Source organism: Castor canadensis, chromosome 16 (assembly GCF_047511655.1).
Source record: "Castor canadensis chromosome 16, mCasCan1.hap1v2, whole genome shotgun sequence".
NCBI lineage: Eukaryota > Metazoa > Chordata > Mammalia > Rodentia > Castoridae > Castor > Castor canadensis.
In genome coordinates this window covers 40,985,594-41,006,706 of record NC_133401.1, presented here as the reverse complement: position 1 = coordinate 41,006,706, position 21,113 = coordinate 40,985,594, and the positions used below count along the sequence as shown (strand labels likewise).

The 21,113-nt window shown below is 42.9% G+C and overlaps 1 long non-coding RNA gene across 1 annotated transcript in view; it reads left to right on the top strand.

Annotated features, from left to right (window-relative positions):
• The first annotated feature begins 428 nt into the window (after nt 1–428).
• Nucleotides 429–21,113, top strand: part of LOC141418212 (uncharacterized) — a 57,051-nt gene continuing 36,366 nt past the window's right edge. Inside the window, exon 1 of the long non-coding RNA XR_012442890.1 lies at nt 429–848. This is a non-coding gene — a long non-coding RNA (uncharacterized lncRNA). The remainder of the gene's footprint in view (nt 849–21,113) is intronic.

Genomic DNA, 21,113 nt, shown 5'->3' with positions numbered 1-21,113 from the left:
ACATTTGTGTACAAGTCCTTCTATTGGTATATGTATGTAATAACACAGTATAATATAACGTATTATATATATATATGTATTTTTCTTGAGTAAACACCTGGGAGTAGAATGGCTGGATCATATGGTGGGGAGAATCGATGTGTTGATTGACTATTCTGACCTCAAAACCAGGCCTGGTAATGAAAAGCATTTCAGCAATGTCTCATAGATTTTAGTGCATATCCCTAAACACTGCAAGGTTTCACTTTTTTTTTAAAATCAGATTTTTCACTTTTTTTCCTGGATGCAATCAACACTCCTGCTCACTCTCCCCAGGTGCTGGGATTATAGGTGTGTACCACCACACCCAGCTTTTTTGTCGTTGTTGATGTTGTTTTTGTTTTTCAGTGCAGTGTATTTTTTTTTTTCAGTGCTAGGGATTGAATACAGGGCCTCGTGTATAGAGGGCTAGATCCTCTATCACCGAACTACACCCCCAACCCTAGTGTTTCACTTTTTAACAATACTTAAGCATTTTAAATTTCTGATTATTTTAGGTATATAGAAACACAGTTGTCTTAGTATATTGGTCTTGCATTCTGGATTATAAGTCATTTGCCTCAAGTTATTTACTAGTCCTAGTGGGTTTTTTTTTTTTCAGATTTGCTGGGATTTTATCCATAGACAAATAAAGCCAGTGTTACTGTTCCTTTCCAATCTGAATGCTTTTTATGTTTTTTCCCCCTTGTTTTATTGCTACAAACTCCAGAACACTGTTGAAAAGAAGTGGTGAGAGCAGGCATCCTTGTCTTGTTTCTGATCTCAGGAGGAAAGAATTCAGTCTTTCATCATGAAGCGTGACGCTCTTTGTAAGTATTTTGCAGTTTCCTTTGATCGAGTTGAGACAAGTTCCTTTCCAATCCTCATTTTCTGAGAGTTTTGTTTTTTAAGTCAGGAATGGGTACTGAATTTGTTCAAATGCTTTTTATATCTATGGAAATGATCATATGGTTTCTGTCTTTTACTTTATTACTACTGTGAGTTACATGGATTGATATTTCAAATAATAAACCAGCCTTGAATTTCTGGCGTAAAATCCACTTGGCCGTGATGTATTATCCTTTTAGTATATTAGCAGATCCAAATTGGTAAAGTTTGTTTGGCATTTTCCCAGCCGTGTGTGAGGGTTATTGGTCTGTGGCCTTCTTTTCTCATGATGCCTTTGTCTGGTTTTGGTATCTGGGCAATGCTTGCTTTGTGGCATGAATCGGGAAGTGTTTGCTTACTTTCTTTCCATTTTCTTGGGAGAGTTTATAAAGAACTGATTTTTTCTTCCCCTAAATGTTGGATAGCATTCACAAACCCAGCCATGTAGACCTGGAATTTTTTTTTATGGCAAGGTTGTAACTATAATTTCAATTTCTAAATCAGATAGTTATTTCTCCTATTTCTTCTGAAGTGGGTTTTTCTGTCTCATGTCTCTTAGTGAATTGGTCTGTTTGTTTTCAGATTTAATGACAACGTATTTAGTATTTTCTTGTCCTTTTAATCACTTATAGCAATGTTACCTGTATTATTTTTTGGTTTTGGTGTTTTTAAATTTTGCTTTTTTTAAAGTTTTTATTAGGATATATGCATTGTACAGGGGAGATTGATTATGACAATTCCAAATAATTCATATTGTACATTGGTTAGATGGCTCCCATTGTCTCTCCCAAGAGGTTTCTTTGTTCTGTTTCATATATGTATATGAATCGTATCAACCATGCACCCTCACAGTAATCTCCTTCATTCACCCTCTCCCGCACAATTACCCCCCACTGTACCTATTTCACAGTCCTGTGTTTCCTTATTAATTACTAAATTGATGTTTGAAGTGGCTTCTCTAGCTTTTCCTCTTACTTGATTTTCTCTATGGTTTTGCCATTTGTAGTTTATGATTTCTGTTTTTTTTTTTTGAGACAGAGTCTCAGGATGGCCTTGAACTGGTGATCCTCCTGCCTCTGCTTCACAAGTGCTGGGATTTACAGGCATGCACCTCACCTGCTATGGTTTCCATTTCTTATTGTTTCCTTTCTTCTACTTATTTTGAACTTAACTTCTCTTCTTATTCGAGTGCTGTGAAGGGAGGTTGGGCTTGCTGGTTTAAGACCTTTCTTGTTTCACAGCATCAGCGTTAGTGTTACAGAGTCCCCTGATCAGCTGGAGCAGCCTCTACAGAATTTGCTATGTGTACCTTCATTTTCATACAGTTCAGAATTCTACCATCTCCATTTCTTCTTTGATCCATGTGTTACTTAGGGTTTTTCTGCACATCTTTTTGTTTCTGATTTTTCATTTAATTACATTTTGGATAGAGAGCACTCTTTCTATGGCTTGAATCCTTCTACATTTTATCGAGGGCTGTCTTGGCAAATGCTCCATGAACACTTGACAAGAACATGTAATCAGCTGTGGTTGGGTAGAATATTCTGTCAATGTCACTCAGGTCAAGTTGCTGATGGCGTTGTTCAAGTCTTCTATATCCTGCATAGTTTATCTGGTTGTTCTGTTAATTGCAGGTATTAAAATTGCCGAGTGTAATTATGGGTTTGTTCATTTCTCCTTGCATGCCACCAGCTTCTACTTCATGTATTTTGAAGCTTTGTTATCAGGAGCCGAAGTGTCTAGGATTGTTATGTCTTTTGGAGTAATTGGCCCTTTATTATGAGATGATTTTTCTCTTTTCTCATAATTTGAAATCTACTTTGTCTAATAGTAATATAGCTACTCCAGAAATTTTAACCTGTTGGTGTCTTCATTAAAGTATGCTTTTTTTTGGGGGGGGGTCTGGGGTTTGTTTGCACTCAGGGTTTTGCACTTGCAAAGCAGGTGCTCTACTGTTTAAGTAGACAGCATATCATCTTGTCCTGCCTTTTTGAAAAAATGCTATCTGATAATTCCTGTATTTTATTTGGGAATTAAGTGATCCAAGATCACTTAATTTAATGTGATTTTCTCTCTCTCTCTTTTTTTTTTTTTCCACTTTTTAGTTTGTTTTCCTTTTTTTTGAGACAGGATCTTGCTCTGTAGCCCAGGATGGCCTTGATCTTCCTGCCTCTGCTTCCCAAGTGCTGGGATTTACAGGCATGTATCACACTGCTATGATTAATATATCGTCTTACTATTAGTGTTCTATTTCCCATCTCATCTGTGTTCCCTTTTCCTTTTTTCTGACTTCTATAAGATTTTTTTTATACTTTTATCACCCACATTGAGTGAATTATTACCTATAATTCTTATTTTGTTGTTTTAGGGTCAGTAACATATGTTTAACTTCATCCAGTCTGTCTTCAAGTACTATTAGACTCTCATGTAGAAGACGCTTACAATACTGCACTACATCATCCCTCCTGTTCTTTAGATTATCATCAGGCTTCTTACCTTTGCTTATGTTTTTACATCATAGTACATTGTTATTATTTTTGTATAAACAGTCTGGTATCTTTCAAAGAGTTCCAGAAGGTAAGAAGAGCAGTGTTATGTATTTATTCAATGGTTACCATTTTTAGTGCTTTTTATTCCTTTGTCTAGTTCCCTGTTTCCATCTGGTATTATTTTCCTTTACTGGAGGGTCTTTGAACATTTCTTATAGTGTGTGCCTGTTGGTGATTAGTTTCTTTGGCTTTTGTACATTTTATTTCACTTTCATTAAAAAATACTCACACTATGTAGCAGGCTTTGTGTTGACAGCTTTTACCTTTCAGTAGTTTAATGATGTCGCTCCACTGCCTTCTTGATTGCATTACTTCTGACAAGAAATCAGTGCCATCCTTGTCTTTGTTCTTCTCCACATGACATGGCTGCCTTTAAGATATGCTCTCGTTAACTAGTTTTGATAAATTTGGTTGAAGTGTGTCATTTTGTCAACTTTGGAAAATTTTTGGTCATTGTTTCATCAAGTATTTTTTTTCTGTCCCCCTTGTTCTGTGGTGACTCTGATTATAAACATAATAGAGTGCTTGGCCCACAAAATCACTGCCACTTGTGACATCCGTCTTTTTAAGACTCTCAGCCATTATAGTTTTCATCTCTAAGTTTGATTTGGGCGTTTTTATATCTTCCAGATCTCTATTTAGCTTTTTGAGTTTATGGACTATAGTTATCGTAACTGTGTTAATGTCCTCATTTGCTAATTCTAACATCTGTGTCAGTTCTGAGTTGGTTTTGATTCATTGATTATTCTCCTCATTATAATCTGTGTTTTCAGTCCCTCTTTGCATGTCTGATAATCTTTGATTAGATGCCAGATGGTGTGAATCTTACTCTGCTAAGTATTGGATATTTTTGTATTCCTATTAATCTTCTGCTGGGGATGCCATCAAATTACTTAGAAACGTTCTGTCTTTTTGGGTCTTGCTTTTATGATTTGTTAGGAAGCTTTAGAACAGTGCTTAGGTTAGAAATAATTATTCCAAATGCTCAGGAAAGACCCTTTTAGGTGTTACTCTCTGGATGGGGGAAGTGTTCCCACCTTTGTAAGTGACAGAAATTAGTCCTACTGCCCTTTCAGATAGTTCTTTCCCAGCTTCAGGTGTTTTCTTCAGATAAATGAGTCAATAAGAACTTTGCTCTTTACTTGAGGGGGATCTTCTGCAGACTTCTGGGGTCCTCTCTAGAATTCTCTCTTCTCTGGTATCTAATCTAGGAATTCTAGCTGTCTTGGTCTTCCTGGACTGTCATCTCTGTCTCAGCTTAGGGCATATGCTGGGATCTGCCTCAGTTCCCCTTCCCTGGTCTCTCTCAGTATTGCTGGGATAATCCTAGAATTCATGTTGCTTATTTCATATCTCTCAGAGATAATTGTCTTTTGTTGTCTGATGTCCAGTGTCTTGAAACTGTTGTTTCATATGTTTTTAATGGTTCTTCATTGTTCTCTGTGGGGGGTAACCAAACAAAAACCACCTGTTGATTCTAATTTCTATGACTCCTGTGAGGTGGCTCTCATGCTTGAGTCAGGGTGGCATTTTCCATATTCGTTAACAAAGCTCTACAAAGGACTAGTAAATAACCCTACAAAGATGGAATTTTAGGCTTCATTTTAGAGACGTGGAAACAGGTGAGGTAGAGTCTCATAACTAGCACACAGCAGACTACAGATTCAAAACAAATCTGCTTGACTCAAAATCTTTGACCCAGCATATAGTTGTAGTGGATGTCATTTTGAATAAGGAGCAACCATTTAGTAGGCATTAAGCATATCTAGTTAACATGCATCTGTGGTTGAGTCTCTTCTTACCTTTGTGTTCTTGGATTTTTTTTTTTTTTTTTTTTGGCCTCATGGAAGCTCACTAAAAACAGATTTATGATGCAGGGAATGGTGACCCAAAATCATGGAGGTTTTCTCATGTGTTAAAGAAGATGGAACTTGGAAACTGGCTTCATAATAGTGTCTGAGAATGTAAGCTAGGGGACCTGACCCCAAGGCCTGTTAACTTCAGACTGGACATAGACACAGAATCAGTGCAAGGATAGGAACTGTGAGGGCTGTGGAGACCGCAGGGGTTAAAGGTCACACATCAGTTGTCATCGAAAGAGACAGGGCCAGAGCTGCAATTCTGGCTGTTCCCACAAGTGGAAACTTGAGTACGCATCTTCTCATTTTCCAAGAGAAGCCAAACTTATTTGTTTATGAATTCTCTTGATTTTTAAATGTTGGCATCTAATTAAAACAGACACCCTGTGGGCCAAACGGTGCAGTTCTTGACTGCAGGTGGGAGGAGTGTTGTCACCAGAGCTCCTGCAGTGCCTGACTGTGTGCTGGGCCCACCAGAAGCAAAGGCAGGTCAGCGGCCTCCCCTGGAGCTGCAGTCCAGGGGGAGCAAAGCCTTCCCCACTGGGATGTGGCGCTGTAATGGGATTTGGCTAATGGGATTGGGATCCAGATTATCCTTGAACTTCTCCTGAGGCCTGGACCTGCTGAGTGCTTTTTGGTAGCTGAAATTGAAACAGTCAAGCAATCTGTGACAGGCAGGGGGATGTCTTGGGAAACGTTTGTAGGGGTTTAGCGTTTCCTGAGGGCTTTGGGTATCTCATTTGATTCATTCTGTTAAATGAGCAATAATCCCGTTTTCCTGGTGGGGCCTTGAAGGCTCATAGAATCTAAGAGTCCTGGAGTCCCACAAGCTGGGGGGAGGGAGGGGCCCAGGTGTCTGGGTGTGTTTCCTAAGTGGTCACACAGCAGCTCAGGTAGGGAAGGGGAAAGGGGCCCTGAGGATACTGAACACCAAACGTTCATGCTGGTCTGGAGGGGCCTCCCAGTCAGTAGGGGGTTGATCTCACCATCTACCCTGAGAGCAGTCACAGAAGCCCAGAGGGATGAAATGTCTTGTCCAAAGCTCTATCAGGAAGCTCGGGAAAGGTCCCAAAGTGTGTCCCTGATCTCCTTGAAGTCACCTGCAAAGTGTTTTGTGTTCAGGGTAAAGTGCCCAAAACTCTCACCAGATGCTCAATGGAATCAATGATTCCAAACTGTCAAAATGCCTCTAATTTATGCAGAGGCCTTTCTGACTCCAAAGCGTCCGTCCTGAGGCTGCCTCCATGGGATCGTGGTTGGGAAAGCAGGGTTAAAGTCAAACTCACAGAAGATGTGCTTCTGTGTCCTGGCTGTACCACGAAGAGGCTGTGAGACCTCGTTTCCTCGTCTGTTCAAGTGGAATTCATTTATCTGACCCATGTTTTATGGAACCCCAGCCCTGATTCAGCCTCTATCCCAGATGTTGAGGCCATAGCAATAAATTCAACAAATTCCCTGCTGTCATTCATCTGAGATTCTGTGAGTAGGTAAAGACAATATACAGACAGACGCAGAGAATATAAAATTTTGATAAATATATGAAGAACAAAATGGAGTTAGGGGGACAGTGTGTCCAAGACTATTATTTTATATCAGATGGTCAGGGAAGTTTCTTTGATTTAATCAGAGCCCAGAATTGAGAGAGGGAGTCACATGTTTTCAGGGGAAAGAGCCTGCCAAAGGCAAAGGGGGGAAAATGACTTGACAGTTAAGTGAAGTTGAAGAACTCTGACTAGCCCTCAAGCTTAAGTTGGAAATCCTTAAATTGGCATTCAAACCTTGTTTCTGTCTGGCCCCAAATTATTTTCTGATCCTCATCTCAGTGTTCTTCCTCATCTCTTCTGGGTCTGCCTGAGCCTCTTTTCTTTACGGTGTAAGTGATGAGGGCAACTTTACTTCACACACACTCACCAGTGCCCACCGTGGGCTGTCAGGATTCCACCAGAGACTGATACATGACATGACATGAATGCTGTGAAATGCCAGGAGGCAGGACAGGGTCTTGAAGGATGAGTAGGAGTTTGCCATGTGGCTAAAAAGCAGGGATGATACAGGATATTCTGGGAGGGATACTGAAGAATCCTACCCAGGAAATCACTTGTTAGTTGTTAAATATCCTTTGCCTTTTATCCCTACACTGTGGGATCAACAGAGGAAATGCGTAACTGTCTACAAGGTCCATCCAGGTAGATAAGTCCAGCTGAGTCAGTAGGAAGTGAGGGGGTGGGTGAGGCTGGGCAGTAAACTCTGTACCTTAAGGAAGCAGTTGATCCTGTCTTTGTAGGAGTCCTACACAGTGTTGACTCAAGCCCTTATTGTTCTTAATTGAGATATAATTTATGTACAGTAGAATTTACCCTCTTTAGGATATAGTTTGGTGAGCTTTAATGAAAATATACAGTTGTGTAATTGCTATGGCAATCAAAATGGAGAACAGTTCTCCCTGGGGAACCTCCCAGACTTCTCCATGTCCCATTAGCCCTCTGACTGTTTTCTGTCCCTATACTTTTGCCTTTGGAGAATGTCATATAAATAGAATGTAGTGGTTTTTTTTTTTTGTGGTACTGGGATTTGAACTCAGGGCCTGGAACTTGCTAGGCAAGCACTCTGCCACTTGAGCCACTCCTTCAATCCTTTTATTTTAAATTTTTTAGTGTGTTTTTCAGATAGGGTCTTCTGATAACTTTGTCCAGGATGGCCTTGAACTCTGTCCTCCTGTCTCTGCCTCCCAAGTGCCTAGGATTACAGGTGTGTGGCCTGGCTAGGGTTGTAGCCTTTTGAGCCCAACTGCTTTTGCTTAGGGCAATGAATTTAAACTACATCTACATGTACTTATTATTTCTTTTTATTTCTGAGTATCATCCCATTGACTGGATATACAACAGTTTCTTTATCCATTCTCCAACTTTAGGACATTAGGATTGTTTCCTACTTTTTTGGTGATTACAAACAGAGACACTAGGAACTCTTGTGTGCAAGTTTTTGTTTGAATACAGGTTCTCATTTTATTTGGGTGTATGCACAGAGGTGGAATTGCTGGTTATATAAATGCACATGTAACTTTATAAGAAGCTGCCAAATTGTTTCCCAAGGTGGCTGTTTGTAGCACATTGTAATCCCACCAGCAAAGTGTGTGAGTTTTAACTACTGTCACTTTGTCGCTGGCTAGGTTTTGTCAGTATTTCCTTTGAAAAGGCTATCCTAAGAGGTGTTTGGTGAGCTCCCATTGTGGTTTTAACTTGCATTTCCTAAGGGCTAAGGCTGTTGAGCATCTTTTCACATCCTTATTATTTGTCTATCTTCTTAAGTAAAGTGTCTACTGAAATGTTTTCTTATTAAATTTTTTCTTGTTACTGAGTTTTGAGGGTTTTGTTAACAGTTTTATTGAGATATAATTTGTATAGCAAACTCACTCACTCCCAGCATACACTTCACTAGTATTTGGTATATTCACAGTCACACAGTTCCATAGTCATCATCACAGTCCATTTTAAAATGTTTTCCTGACTTCAAACAGAAACATCATTTCCTTTAGTTATGACCTCCCAACTCCCCATAATTCCCATTTTTCCCCCCAGTCCTAAGCAACTACTTACTTCCTTTCTGTTGGTGTATGGATAGCTTGTTCTGCACGAATCATGTCATCTGTAATCTTTTGAAGCTGGAAGGTTCTTTACACGTGGGTATTCTGGCTATGAGTTAAAAAAAATTAGATGCCATGTAGGATTTGCACACGTTTTGTTTTCATTCTCTTAAAAGTGTTTTTTGAAGAGTAGTAATTCTTAATTTTGATAAAGTGTAAAGTTACCAACTTTTTCTTTTATGGGTCATTCTTTTTGTGTTGTAACTAAGAAGACTTTGCCTAACTCCTAATCACAAAGAATTTCTCCTGTGGTCTCTTTTACAGATATATTTTTAAAAGAGAGCTGGTGGTCTAGCTCAAGTGGTAGATTGTCTGCCTAGCAAGCGTGAGGCCCTGAGTCCAAACCCCAGTGCCACCAAAAAAGAAAAAAATAAATTAGAAGAGAGACCAGAAACCTGCTTTCTATATGAAATGTCCTAATTTGTAAAATTAAAGTAAAACATGTATATGGACTAGAAAATGTCTATGGGCTCTCAGTTTTCATATATTAGCTTATATTGCTAATATTTGGCTATATCTGGATTTTTTGATGTATAAACAGCCATTTCATATGTTTTTACCTAATGCCCTTTGCAGGTTATTAAATTATAGGCAAGCCTTGTTCTTTTTTTTTTTTTTGGGAGTCCCTTGATTTTGCTAAACAATTCCTAGTACAGATGAAAAAAAAAAAAGCAAGGTCTGATGGGGTGAAATATCTTGCTGGAGAACACCCAGCAAGACTCCATTTAGATGTATGGATTATAAAGCTCAAAGGTCACCTGGCATTGTGCTTTCCAAAACCAGGAAGGACTGCCACAAACATTTTACTTAAACTTCAATTTATGTTAAACTGTTTGGACATTGTAAGACATGGTTGTGGTTTGGAGCATGAATGTCCCCCAAAAGCCATGTGTTAAGCCTTAATTTCCCAGAGTGGTGCAATTGGGAGGTGGTAGAACCTTCAGGAGGTGGGGGGGCTAGTGGGAGGTCCCTTGGTCATTGAGTTGTGCCCTTGAAGGGAACTGTGGGACCCCAGTCTCTTCCTTTTTCTCTGTTTCTGGTTCATGATGTGAGTGGGTTTGTCTCATCGTGTGCTCACACCATGACGTGCTTCCTCATCACAGGCCTAACATAATGGGGCCAATGATCATGGACAAAATAAACCTATTGTCTTTATAAGTTCATGTGTTAGTCAGGCTTTTCATTGCTGTGACCAATAGCCTGAGAAATAATTTAAAGGAGGAAGGACTTATTTTGACTCATGGTTTCCGTGGTTGCAGTCCCAGGTCAGCTGGATCCATTGCTTTGGGCCTGAAACGAGGCAGAATATCACGGTGATGGAAACATGTTCAGTCTGCTTTGAATCCGTCAAGGGATTAATTCATTCATTAGGTCAGAATTCTCACGATCTCATTATCTCTGGAAATGCCCCTACAGACACACCATAGGTGGGCTTTATTAATCGCCTAGGTGTCCCTAGATGTCCAATCAAGTTGACAATTAAAGCTGGGTACCAGTGGCTCTTGCCTGTCATCCCAAGCTACAAGGGAGGCTGAGATCGGGAGAATCAAGGTCCACATTGGCCTGGGCAAAAAGCAAGACCCCATCTCCAAAAAAGCAAAAAGGGCTTGGAGGTGTGACTCAAGAAGTAGAGCACCTGCCTAGCAAGCACAAAGCCCTGAGTTCAAATCCCCAGTACTACCAAAAAAATAAATAAATAAAAAAGGCAACAGCATTTGTTATAGTGATGGAAAGCCACTAACAGAAAATATAACAAGCACTTTTGGCTATGCTGTATACTGATGTTTAACATTTTGGAGATGGCCTACCCAGGCCATTTCCCTTTTCCTCTTTACTCAGTTGTCAGCAGGTTGGATCTAACTTTCTCCTGTTATGTCTGTGTAATTAAGGAAAATCCTGAAATCGCAAGCAAAGCATGTTTTTAAACACTGCTAGCATTTCCAACTCCCATTCCTTGTCAACCTGGGGTTTTCATAATATTTGTAGCCTAAAGATGGTTAAAACTTCTGTAGCTTAAAAAAGATGGGTCTGGGACTGAAATATAGCTGTATCTGCCATCCTTAATGTTTAATTTATTAATCTTTTTGATCTATCAAAAAAAATCCTTGTTCTCAGGGATTGGCCTGTGTTAAAGACTGGATCTGAAATGTTCTCCACATGTGTTGAAGGCTTGGTTCCCAGCATGTGGTGCTGTTGGGAGGTGGTGGTGGGACCTTTTTTAGGAGGTAAGTCGTTCTGGGAGGAAGTTAGGTCAGTGAGGGTGTGCTCTTGAAGGGATTTTGGGATCTTGGACCCTTCTCTTCTCCTCTCTTTGCTTTCTGGCTGCCATGAGGTGAACAGGCCTCCTCCTCCATGTGCTTCCACCATGAGGTGCTATGCTGCCACAGGCCCAAAGCAACAGGGCCAAGTGACCTTGAATAGAAACCTCTGTAACTGTGAGCCACAAACCTTCCCTCCTTATAAGTTGAATATCTCAGGAATTTTGTCACAGTAACAGAAAGGTGACTAACACAACCTATGAGAAGTCAGTGTTGCAGATGTTTTGGCGGAGTTACCAAGACTAGTGACATTTTTCCTTTTCTAAGCAGGGGAAGATTACGTTTACTGGAGTCTCTTGCATTTGAGTTCAGGCATGTGACAGAATGCTGAGGATCACTCTGCTGTGGACAGAGTGGTGCTTGTTCTTTCTTCCCCTTCCATAGAAGCTCCGGCTTTATTCTGGTAGAATAAAAAATGACGGAAGGTTGGGTCTCTGAATCACTAGTTGGAGAGGGGAGGAAGTCTATCATGAAGATTTCTCAGAGCTGCACTGACCTGTGGCATGAGCAAGAAGCCAACCTTTGTGTGTTGAGTGGCTGAGATGTTATTACAGCAGATCCTGGTCCAACCTGACTAATATTTTATTAAACAAATAAGCTAAAATTTTAAGAGCTGGGCATAGTGGTACACATCTGTAATCCCAATTCTCAGGAGGAAGAGACAGGAAGATATGAGTTCAAGGCCAGCTTAGGCAGCATAGCAAGACCGTATCTTACAAAAAGAAAAAAAAAGGATAAAATTTCTAATAAACCATTGATTTTACCTATTCTATATTGGGCTTCATCTACTATTCATAGAAAAATAAAAAGTTCTACTGCTATAAAAGATATCAGACCAATAATTGAGATTAAGTTTGAATCCTACAGGTGGGGGAACTCAAGGGCCAGAGAGGAGGAGTGACTTATCTGGGATCATGTCGTTGAGGCCTGCCCTTTCCAATCTTCCTGTTCAGGCCACATGCCTTGGGAGCACCCCATGTAGGACCTCTTCATTGCATCTAGATCCTTCCCTAAATGTAGATATATTCTGTCCCAAGTTCTGTTAGGGGGCCTTGGACACAATAGCCCCTAAAGAGTAGGTACTAAAACATTGCTGAAATTGAAAGGAATATCCCTACAAAAAGGTACACAGTGTATGATGAGGAAGTTCCACAAAATAAGACATACAAATGACATACACCTAACAGATACAAGTTCACTGTTTAGCAGATGGTGTCTTTTACCCATTGAGTTTTTCAAAGAGTAAAGGTCAGCTGGGGATGGGGAAATGGCATTTTCATGGGCTCCTGGCAGCAGGAGGGTGAGGTGCTCCAGCCTTTCAGGAAGATATTTTGGTAATGTCTGTTAAAACAAGACATTTGTGCTCGGGCTTGGAATTTGTTCTTCAAATAAACCCCAACAAATATTCAAAGATGCACGTAAAAGTCCATTTGGTAGATATAACAGAAAAAAAAAAAAAAGGAAACAAATACCCATTAATAGGGAACTGTCTCTATGAATCACAGTACATCCAAACCAGAGAATAAATTTCAGCTGCTAAAAAGGATGAGGTAACCCCGGATGTGCGGGGGTGGAAGGTGTCCAGGGTATGCTACGTTGTTAGGGGAGAACATCTGTGTGATATGATGCTATTAATATTGAAGTGAAATCTTACCGAAGTTAAGATGAAGTTAGGTTGGGAAGTAGGACGAGAGTGTCAGGAGACTTTTGTTTTCAACTAATTAATCTTCTTTGCAATTTGATTTCTTAAATTATGAACATATATTACCCTATGATTTTGTTTATTCATTTGAATACCTAATAATAATAATAATACACAAAGGGAAAAAGTTCAAAAGGTACCCAGAGGATGCGTGCAATTCTCCAGTTATCTCTAACACTCTGATACAGAGTTAATTTATTTCTTGCATGTATTTGTTGTTTTTAGGGAGGAGAAGAACTGAGAGAGAAAGGATGGAGGGCAGTGGTGGGTGCTGCTCTGTGCCCAGACATGGGGGATGGCTGCCTTTCTCAGGGTCATTCTTTATCCTTGGCTTCCAGCGACAGGCTTCCTGAGCCCCCACAGAAGCACTGGGGAAAGTGTTTGTGGATGCTGTGACCTTGACTTCTGGCTGTGCCTCTCATAAATCTGGGTATTGCAATCTCAGGCCCCAAGCAATGAACCACTGGAGCCCCTGGGACTGGCCACTTCCTGCCAGCTCCCTTGGGCCAGGCCTGCCTGGCAGCTGCCCAAACACTCGTTAGGCAAGGCGGGTGTGTAGGCAAATATTTTCCCGTGCGCAGCTGTGGGCTGCAGGTGCAGGGCAGAGTCCTGTTTACCTAGTGCTGAGCCAGGCAGCACTGCCTGTTTGCTAAGCTCCCTTCCTGGCCCAGCCCAGATGCCTGCTGGGGAGGAGGCTGGGGCAGAAGAGGGCAGGCCATGGGAGAAGTCAGGAGGTGCTACCCTGGCAGTAAGCCATGCAAAGGTCTCAGTATTGAGGCCCGACTCCTGAGGCAGCCTGTATGGTTGTATGAGCTCTGTCCTCTTCCTCTTCTCCCTTGACCTCCCCTGTGCTGTTTGCTAGGGACCAGTTATTCTTCATTCTTCCCCACTCATTCTTGGAACTGTTTTTAATGCATCATGAAGAGGGTTCTTCACCATCTCCCTGAGCCACCTCCACTTCAGAGTGGTTAGTCTTATTATTAACCACTGTTGTGCCCCCCACAATTACACCCATGGTAATTACAGCTTCAGTATCTATGGATTGGTTCATTCCAGGACTCTTCGCTAATACTAAAATCTGAGTTCCCCTGCCCCGTCCCCCACAAGAGCTACCTTGCCTCATATGGGGACACAGTGAGAAAGTACCATCCATGATCCAGTACCATCCATGATGAAGAAAGTGGGCTTTCATCTCTGTTAGTACCTTGATCTTGGACTTCCCAGCTTCCAGAACTGTGAGGAATCATTCATTTCTTTTTGTTAAGTGCTGTGGTTTGATATCTGGGGAGATTTCATGTGTTAGAATCATAATCCCCTATGTGGTAGTGTTGGGTGGTGGGACATTTGAAAGTAGATTGGTTGTCAGGTCTCTGTCTTCATGAGTAGATGAAAGTTGTCATTACAGGCTGATAAAATGATGAACTCAGCCTCGTTGCCTCTCTCTCTCCCACCACCACCACTCCCATGCTTTCTTGCCCTTCCACCTTCCTCTATGATGAGAGGATGCAGCAGGAAGGAAGGAAGGCCTGGCCTCCACAATTGGGAGCTACCCATTTCTTTTCTTTTTAAATTTCTCAGTTTGTGATATTCTATTATAACAGCACAGAAGGACAGTAAACTACCTGCCCCCATTTTTTGGTACTTTGTTGTAACAGCCTCAGTAGCTTAGATAAGGCTTTTGAACTTGCTGTTTTCTCTGCCTAGAATATTTTCCCCTTGAACATCATGGTTCATCTCCTTATTTTGTTTAACTCTCAGCCTCCAATGTCACCTCACCAGAGAGCCCTTCCTTGACACCATAGATAAAAGAGCCTCACGGCCTGGTGCCCTTGTCCTGTTTCGCTCTCCTCTGTAACATTTGTATCTGTCTATTTGTCTGTTTTCTCCCCAGGGATGTCTACTCCAAGGAATGTCCTCTCTCTTGTTTTCTGCTGTCTCCTTTGAGCCTAGAGCATGTACTTTTAGGATCAGTGAATGCTTATTGAATGAATGAATGAATGAATGAATGTGTAACATTAAGCCAAGCCATCCAGGTCCTGGAATGAGCTAACTGCTGCTCACGTAGGCCCATCCTGGTCCTATTTCTAGAGCCCTTACACAGCCATTAGCTGCTTTGATCTGCACATCAGCCAAGAAGTGGGGAGGGTGCAGGATGGGGATTATGATCTGCCTTAAAAAATGATTAGTTATGGTATGAAAATATCACGATCACCCAGACAGAAACCAGGATGAAATGCCTGCAGGCTCACGACTTCAGCAAATCAATTTTTAAAATTTGATGTGTAGGAATTGTGGCAAAGAGGAGAGCCTGCGTTTTGAGGCAGGTCTTCCCTGCATTCAATCCGCAGCTCAGCTATTTGCTTACTGTGTGACCTGGGACCAATCAAGCCCCTGCTATGAGCCTTGGCTACCCCTTCTGTGAGAAGGTAGGGCCTTCAACATGGGCATTTCTTGGCCCCCACTATCTTCTCAGCATGGTGAGATGGTGAGATGGTACCCATGTAAGTAGAGCCCTGTGCTTTGCTTTGATCTGTTGACCTGTATGGTGGAACATGGTAACAGTAGCTTTCATGTGTTGATCCTGTTGGGTGCCCAGCCAAGCTGTACCTGCATAAGCTTAGTCAACCCCCACTGCAGCCCTGTGTGCTGTGTGCTGTGAACACTGCATTTTGCAGATGAAGTTCAGAGGCTTAAGGGTCACACAGCCCCCAGAAAATGAAGAGCTGGAATTGGAAACCAAGTTGTCAAACTTGAGAGCTTTCAATTTTTTGTGCTAGGGGGGAGTTTTTGTCTTTTATCTATAGGTGGGGAAAATGAGGCTCTGGGAGCCTGATGGCTTGCTCTGGGCAACACCAAGCAGAAGTAGGATGAGACAGAATCCAAATCTAACAATGTCTGACCTGTGCTCTCCCCCAGCCATTATTTGCACAGGTCTCATTTCTTCTAAAATGGGGACAATAAGTGGCTGAGGAGGGAGCGGACCTTTTGTGTTTTTTCCATAAGCAGGTGAAGATTTGAGGTAGGGAGGGGAGAGAAATCACTGGTGAGCAGAGGAAACCTATTTCTATTCTACAAATTGCACATCTCTTTCTCCCCCTCCCTTTTACTTGCCCCCCCCCCGCCCGCTCCCCCCTGTCAGAACACTGTACTAATTAATCAGCAGACATCAGAGGCTCCAGCTGGGACCAAGTGGGCTGGACTCATTAGTGCAGAATGACATTAATATCAAAAATTTTTGAGACAAATGCAATGATTCAGGGTAGTTGTCCATGTAGGGCTGGCTCAGAAGCTGGTGTGGGCAACAGAACTGTCTTAAGAGGCATAAACGAGCCAGGTAGGTGTGTGAACATAACCAGGCCAGGTCCCTAAGATGCCCAGAAGAAAGAGAGGACTGGAGCAACTGTAACTTGGCCAGAGTACCTGCTTCTTGTGCTGTCTGGCTCGTTCTGCTTTCTTTCTCTCTAGGGGCTGTGTGGAAATGAATCCAGAAAATACAACTCCCTTATGGGTCATCGTTATCTTGGGCATGTTGGAGAGACAGGGCTGTGTGGTGACCTTTGAGATTGGCTGGTTTGGGGTGAGTCCTAGCTTCTTCTCCTCCCGATCCTCATGTTGGAGGGGCTCATAGACCAGCAGGGAGGCCAGGAAGGGGAGAGACAGTTGCTATACTATAGTGTAAGGAGGACCATTGGATCTTCTCCAGACGTTTCTGATTTCAAATCTACTGTCTTGTTGTCCTCATGAACATGCTGGCTGTCACCACTGCTCCCTCCTCACTGCCCTTCCTCACCTAGAAATGTGGCCAATACACTTGCAGAATTGGGTACTATGGGAGTGATGGCATCCGGGACAGGTGAGTGCTATGATTTGGGTCTTAAATGTCCCCCAAAGCTTCTGTGTTGAAGGCCTGGTTCCCAACTGATGGTGTTTTGGGGAACTGGTGGACACTTTATAGAGAGTGGGGCCTGGGTGTAGGTCAGCTAGGGTCACACTTGTATATTAGGACATCTCTCTTTGCTTTCTATCCATCATGAGGTGAGCAGCTTTACTCTCTGCTCTGTGCTCCCCACCATGGTGCTCTGCCTCATCACAGTCCCAAAGTAAAGGAGCCTAAAATCTCTGAAACTGTGAGCCAAAATAAATCTCTCCTCTCCATCAGGTATTTTGTCACTGTCATGGAAAGGTGACTTTCACAGTGAGGTTATGTCGTAGCATAATCCCTGGGAGTTTAAGAGGGAGTGGAGGACACATGTGGACTTACTACTTTGGCTGAGGTACACAGCACAATAGGTGAAGCCTCTGCCTTCAGGGCGAGGAATGTCTAGCAGAAAATGACAAATGCTATGGAGAAGCAGAGCACAGCCAGGACAGGTGCAGGGACAAGTGCCATTTGGAAGGAGAAGATGAGGTAGCGAGCTCAATGGCATTTGGCAGAAACCTTGGTAGCAGAGAGAACTCAGGGAACTTCAGGCCCTGAAGTGGAAGAGAGGCTCTGGGAAAGGCAAAGGGGCAGGGAGGTGGGTGAGGGACTGGCAGGAGTTGAGGTGGCCTTAATCATCTTGAGCCTTGAGGGTCTGATTGCTAGAAAAATACAGGATGCTCAGTTCAATGTGAATTTCAAAAACAGCAAATAATTTTTAGTGTATCCCATTGCAAATTTTCTTTTCTCTGAAATCCAGAACAGTTTTTTTTTTTTTAAAGTTCCTGATATCCCTTATTTATCCCATTTGGAAATTATTTTATTTAACAAATAAAAATGGTTTGTATTTATGATAGACAGCATGATGTTTTGAAATGTATGTACATTTGTGGAATGGCTAAGTCAAGTTAATTAACATGCATTTTGTCATATACTTCTCTTTTTGTGGTGAGAGCAGTTAAAATCTACTTTTTTAGCAATTTTGAAGCATGCTGCAAATGAATTCATTGTTGTCAATGATGGTCACCATGGCATATAGTGGACCTCTTGAATCCATTTCCCCATCTAACTGAGATATCTCATGCATTGGTTCACAGCTCTCCCATCCTCCCTTCCCTGCCCCCAGTCCCTGGTAACCACCATCCTTCTCTCTGCTTCAATAAATTTGACTTTTTCAGATTCCACATATAAATGTGAGATCATGCGGCATTTGCCTTTCCATGTCTGGCTTATTTCACTTCACAGGATGTCTTTGAAATTCGAGTTTAACTGGGCACCCTGCATTTTTATTTGCTAAACTTGACCAACCCTAGTTTGGGCCTCTGTAAGACTTTGACTTCACTCTGAAATGGAAGCAACATGAGGGTTTGGGACAGAGGGCAGAAGGGAGGTGACCAGCTTTGAAGGGATCATCTGGGTTGTGAGTAACTGATGGAGGTGAGGGATGGAGGTGGGATGGATGTCTCAGGGTGGCTGGGCAGAGTCTAGGTGTGTTTTGAAGACAGAGCCAACTTCATATGCTAATGGGTTGTCTGTGGGGTGGAGAGGAAAAGGGGGCTCAAGGAGGACCCCAGGGCTTTTCTCTGGAACAATAATGGGAAAGATCTCAGGAGAAGCCAGTGTGTGTGATGTGTGTGTGGGTGGGGGGGGCACTTTGTTAAGAAGTGTCTACTAGACTGCAGGAGGGGACGTGGGATAAGCAGTTGCGACAGAGTTAGGAGAAGGCTCTGCTCATTGCTCACCAATACAAAGTGTCATCTAAAGCTGAGGCCCTGAAGGAGAGGTGCTCAGATGAGCATCTGCACGGCCTGGAGGCTTGAGAGTCTGGGTTTGGGGGACCTCCAACGTGGTATGAAAAGTGACATTGGCATGGTCCTGAGCACAGGGGACATGGGGCTTCTTAGCTAGGGAGCAACATGGTAGATGTGTGTGTTAGAAAGTTCCCTGTGGAACAGGACTGGGCTGGAAGGGCTGTGAGGGGACTGTAGCACCAGTCCTGGCAAGATATGGTGAGGCTTGACCAGGACAGCAGCTGGGGGACAGGGAAACAGAAGGTGGTGATTGGGGAGTTGTGTGGCACTGATGGGGCTGGGTGGAGGATGGATGTGGGGGGGTAGGAAGAGGAGCACAGACCGTCCCCATTCTGTCCCCCAGCACCCCATGGCCATTTTGTTTGTCAGTGAGGCCCATCCTCAGAGGGAACATATGTGCTGTTATTTTTAGGTGATTAGCCGCATGTCGTGGAGCGTTTGTTTGCCAGCCATGGGTAAACAAAAGCCATTTGTCGAGATGAGATGTTCCAGCCAGGTCCTCTTCTGCAGGCCAGTTGTGGTGCTGTGAGTTTCTGTCGCATCAGCAGCAAGGCTAATTAGCTCAGCGGCTCCTGAATAATAATGGCTGCATTTTCTCAGAGGTTTCTGCCTGTGACTGCTGAGCCACAGGAAGCCCAGTATGTCACAGGTGCTTCTTATCGGTCCCATTTTAGAGTTGGGGAAACCAAGGCCCAGGGAGGTGTAGTGAATTCCTCAAGTCCTCAAAGAAGCAAGGTGAGCACTGGATCCTTGATCTGAATGACCCCAGAGCCTGAGACTGGTGTCTCTGTCCTTCCTGAATGTTGTCCTGTGAGCTTAGTGTAGGTGGTAATAGTAAAACCCAAGTTTTGGACCCAAGGCCCAAACTCCTGAGATTCCATATGCCAGGTCCAGCCACCCGTCCCTAAATGCCAAATAAAGAAGCATGGTGAAGGCAGAGAAAGAAGGTTGTTTACACTGCTCAGGACATGCTGTGGGAAGAGGCAGAGTAAACACTCAGGTGGTCTTCAGCCATTTTCAGGGTGCAGACATGAGCTATAGATTTAAGTAGACAAAAGAGCAGGGGCAGGGGACGAAGAGGTGCATAGTTAAACAGTTCAGTCACAGGTGTGCTCTGGTTGACCATTATCTCAGTCCAAGGGTCCCAGAGGGGTTCCACAGAAGATGTTATCACTTTCACCACTTGAGGGGAGCCATCTTGTTTCCATGAGATGATTGCTTCTGCTCTAGGGTACAGCCTCATTATTACAGGTCATTGTCCTCAGTTGGAGGGATGTCTGTCCTGCAAGTCTCTGCTGTTCCTTATGGTAAGTTTCAGTCCCTTGTCATAATGATGTTATCAGTTCTGTCCTTTCTGGAATCCAATGTGATTGCAAAGTGACTGCAAAGAGAATGGCTTAGAGCAAAGACAGATACAAAATGGAGGTGGGGATGCCAAGCTTTTCCTGTTTTTAGTTAATTCACGTGCCCAAGTAGGGAGTCAGTGCTTTTCGGCAAAAGCAATTTGAGTGCCTCTTACAATAGGACTGTCAGTCCTTAATCTGGGCTCAAATCTGGTCTGTCCAAGGAATTGCCCCCCAGTCCTTCCCAAAGTTCCCTGTGTAATTAGAGTAGGGGAAGCTCAAAGTCTTAGCGTGGCCTTTCTAAGGGGGTACGTGATGACTAGCATTCTAGAGTAGGCCCAGCTCACAGTGGGTCCACTGGGTCCACAGTCCCACCCAGTGGTCTCCAAACACCACACAGCTGGCCTCCGTATCTGTGGGGTCTGTGTGTGTAGATTCCACACACAATATTTTCCATGGATTGGAAAAATTTAGAAAAAAATGTCATCTGTACTGACACATGCAGACTTTACTTCTCACTACCCACAAAACATACAGCATTACAGCTATGCACATAGCACTTCCATGGTATTAGGTATGAAAAGTCATTTAGAAGAGATTAAAAATGCACAGGAGGAGATGTGCAGGACACACACAAATATTGTGCCATTTTATGCCAGGGACCTAAGTGTCCTCAGATTTTGGTATGCGTGGGGGGTTCTGGAACCCTCCTTCCCCCTGCCCAGAAAGCTGAGGATAACTGACTGTATTTTGTCATAGCAGCCTGGGTGTACGAAGACAGATGGTTTCTGTTCTGTCAGGGCCTCTTCATTCCCGTTGCTGTGGATGAGGCCAGTTCTGTGATGACATTCTTACTGCAGCTCTGGTGCACAGAGCAGAGCCACCATTGACTTTCCAAGTATGTATGCCTGGCAGTCTGGGACAGTGGCAAGTTGTTTGGGTCCTGAGTGTAACCCAAGCCTCAAGGGGTTCTGGCCTTCTGTGGTACATGTCCTGTGGCATGGCCATTTCTTGAGCCTTTTGGTCACGTCTACCACCTGCCATGGCACTTTTCATTTCATGT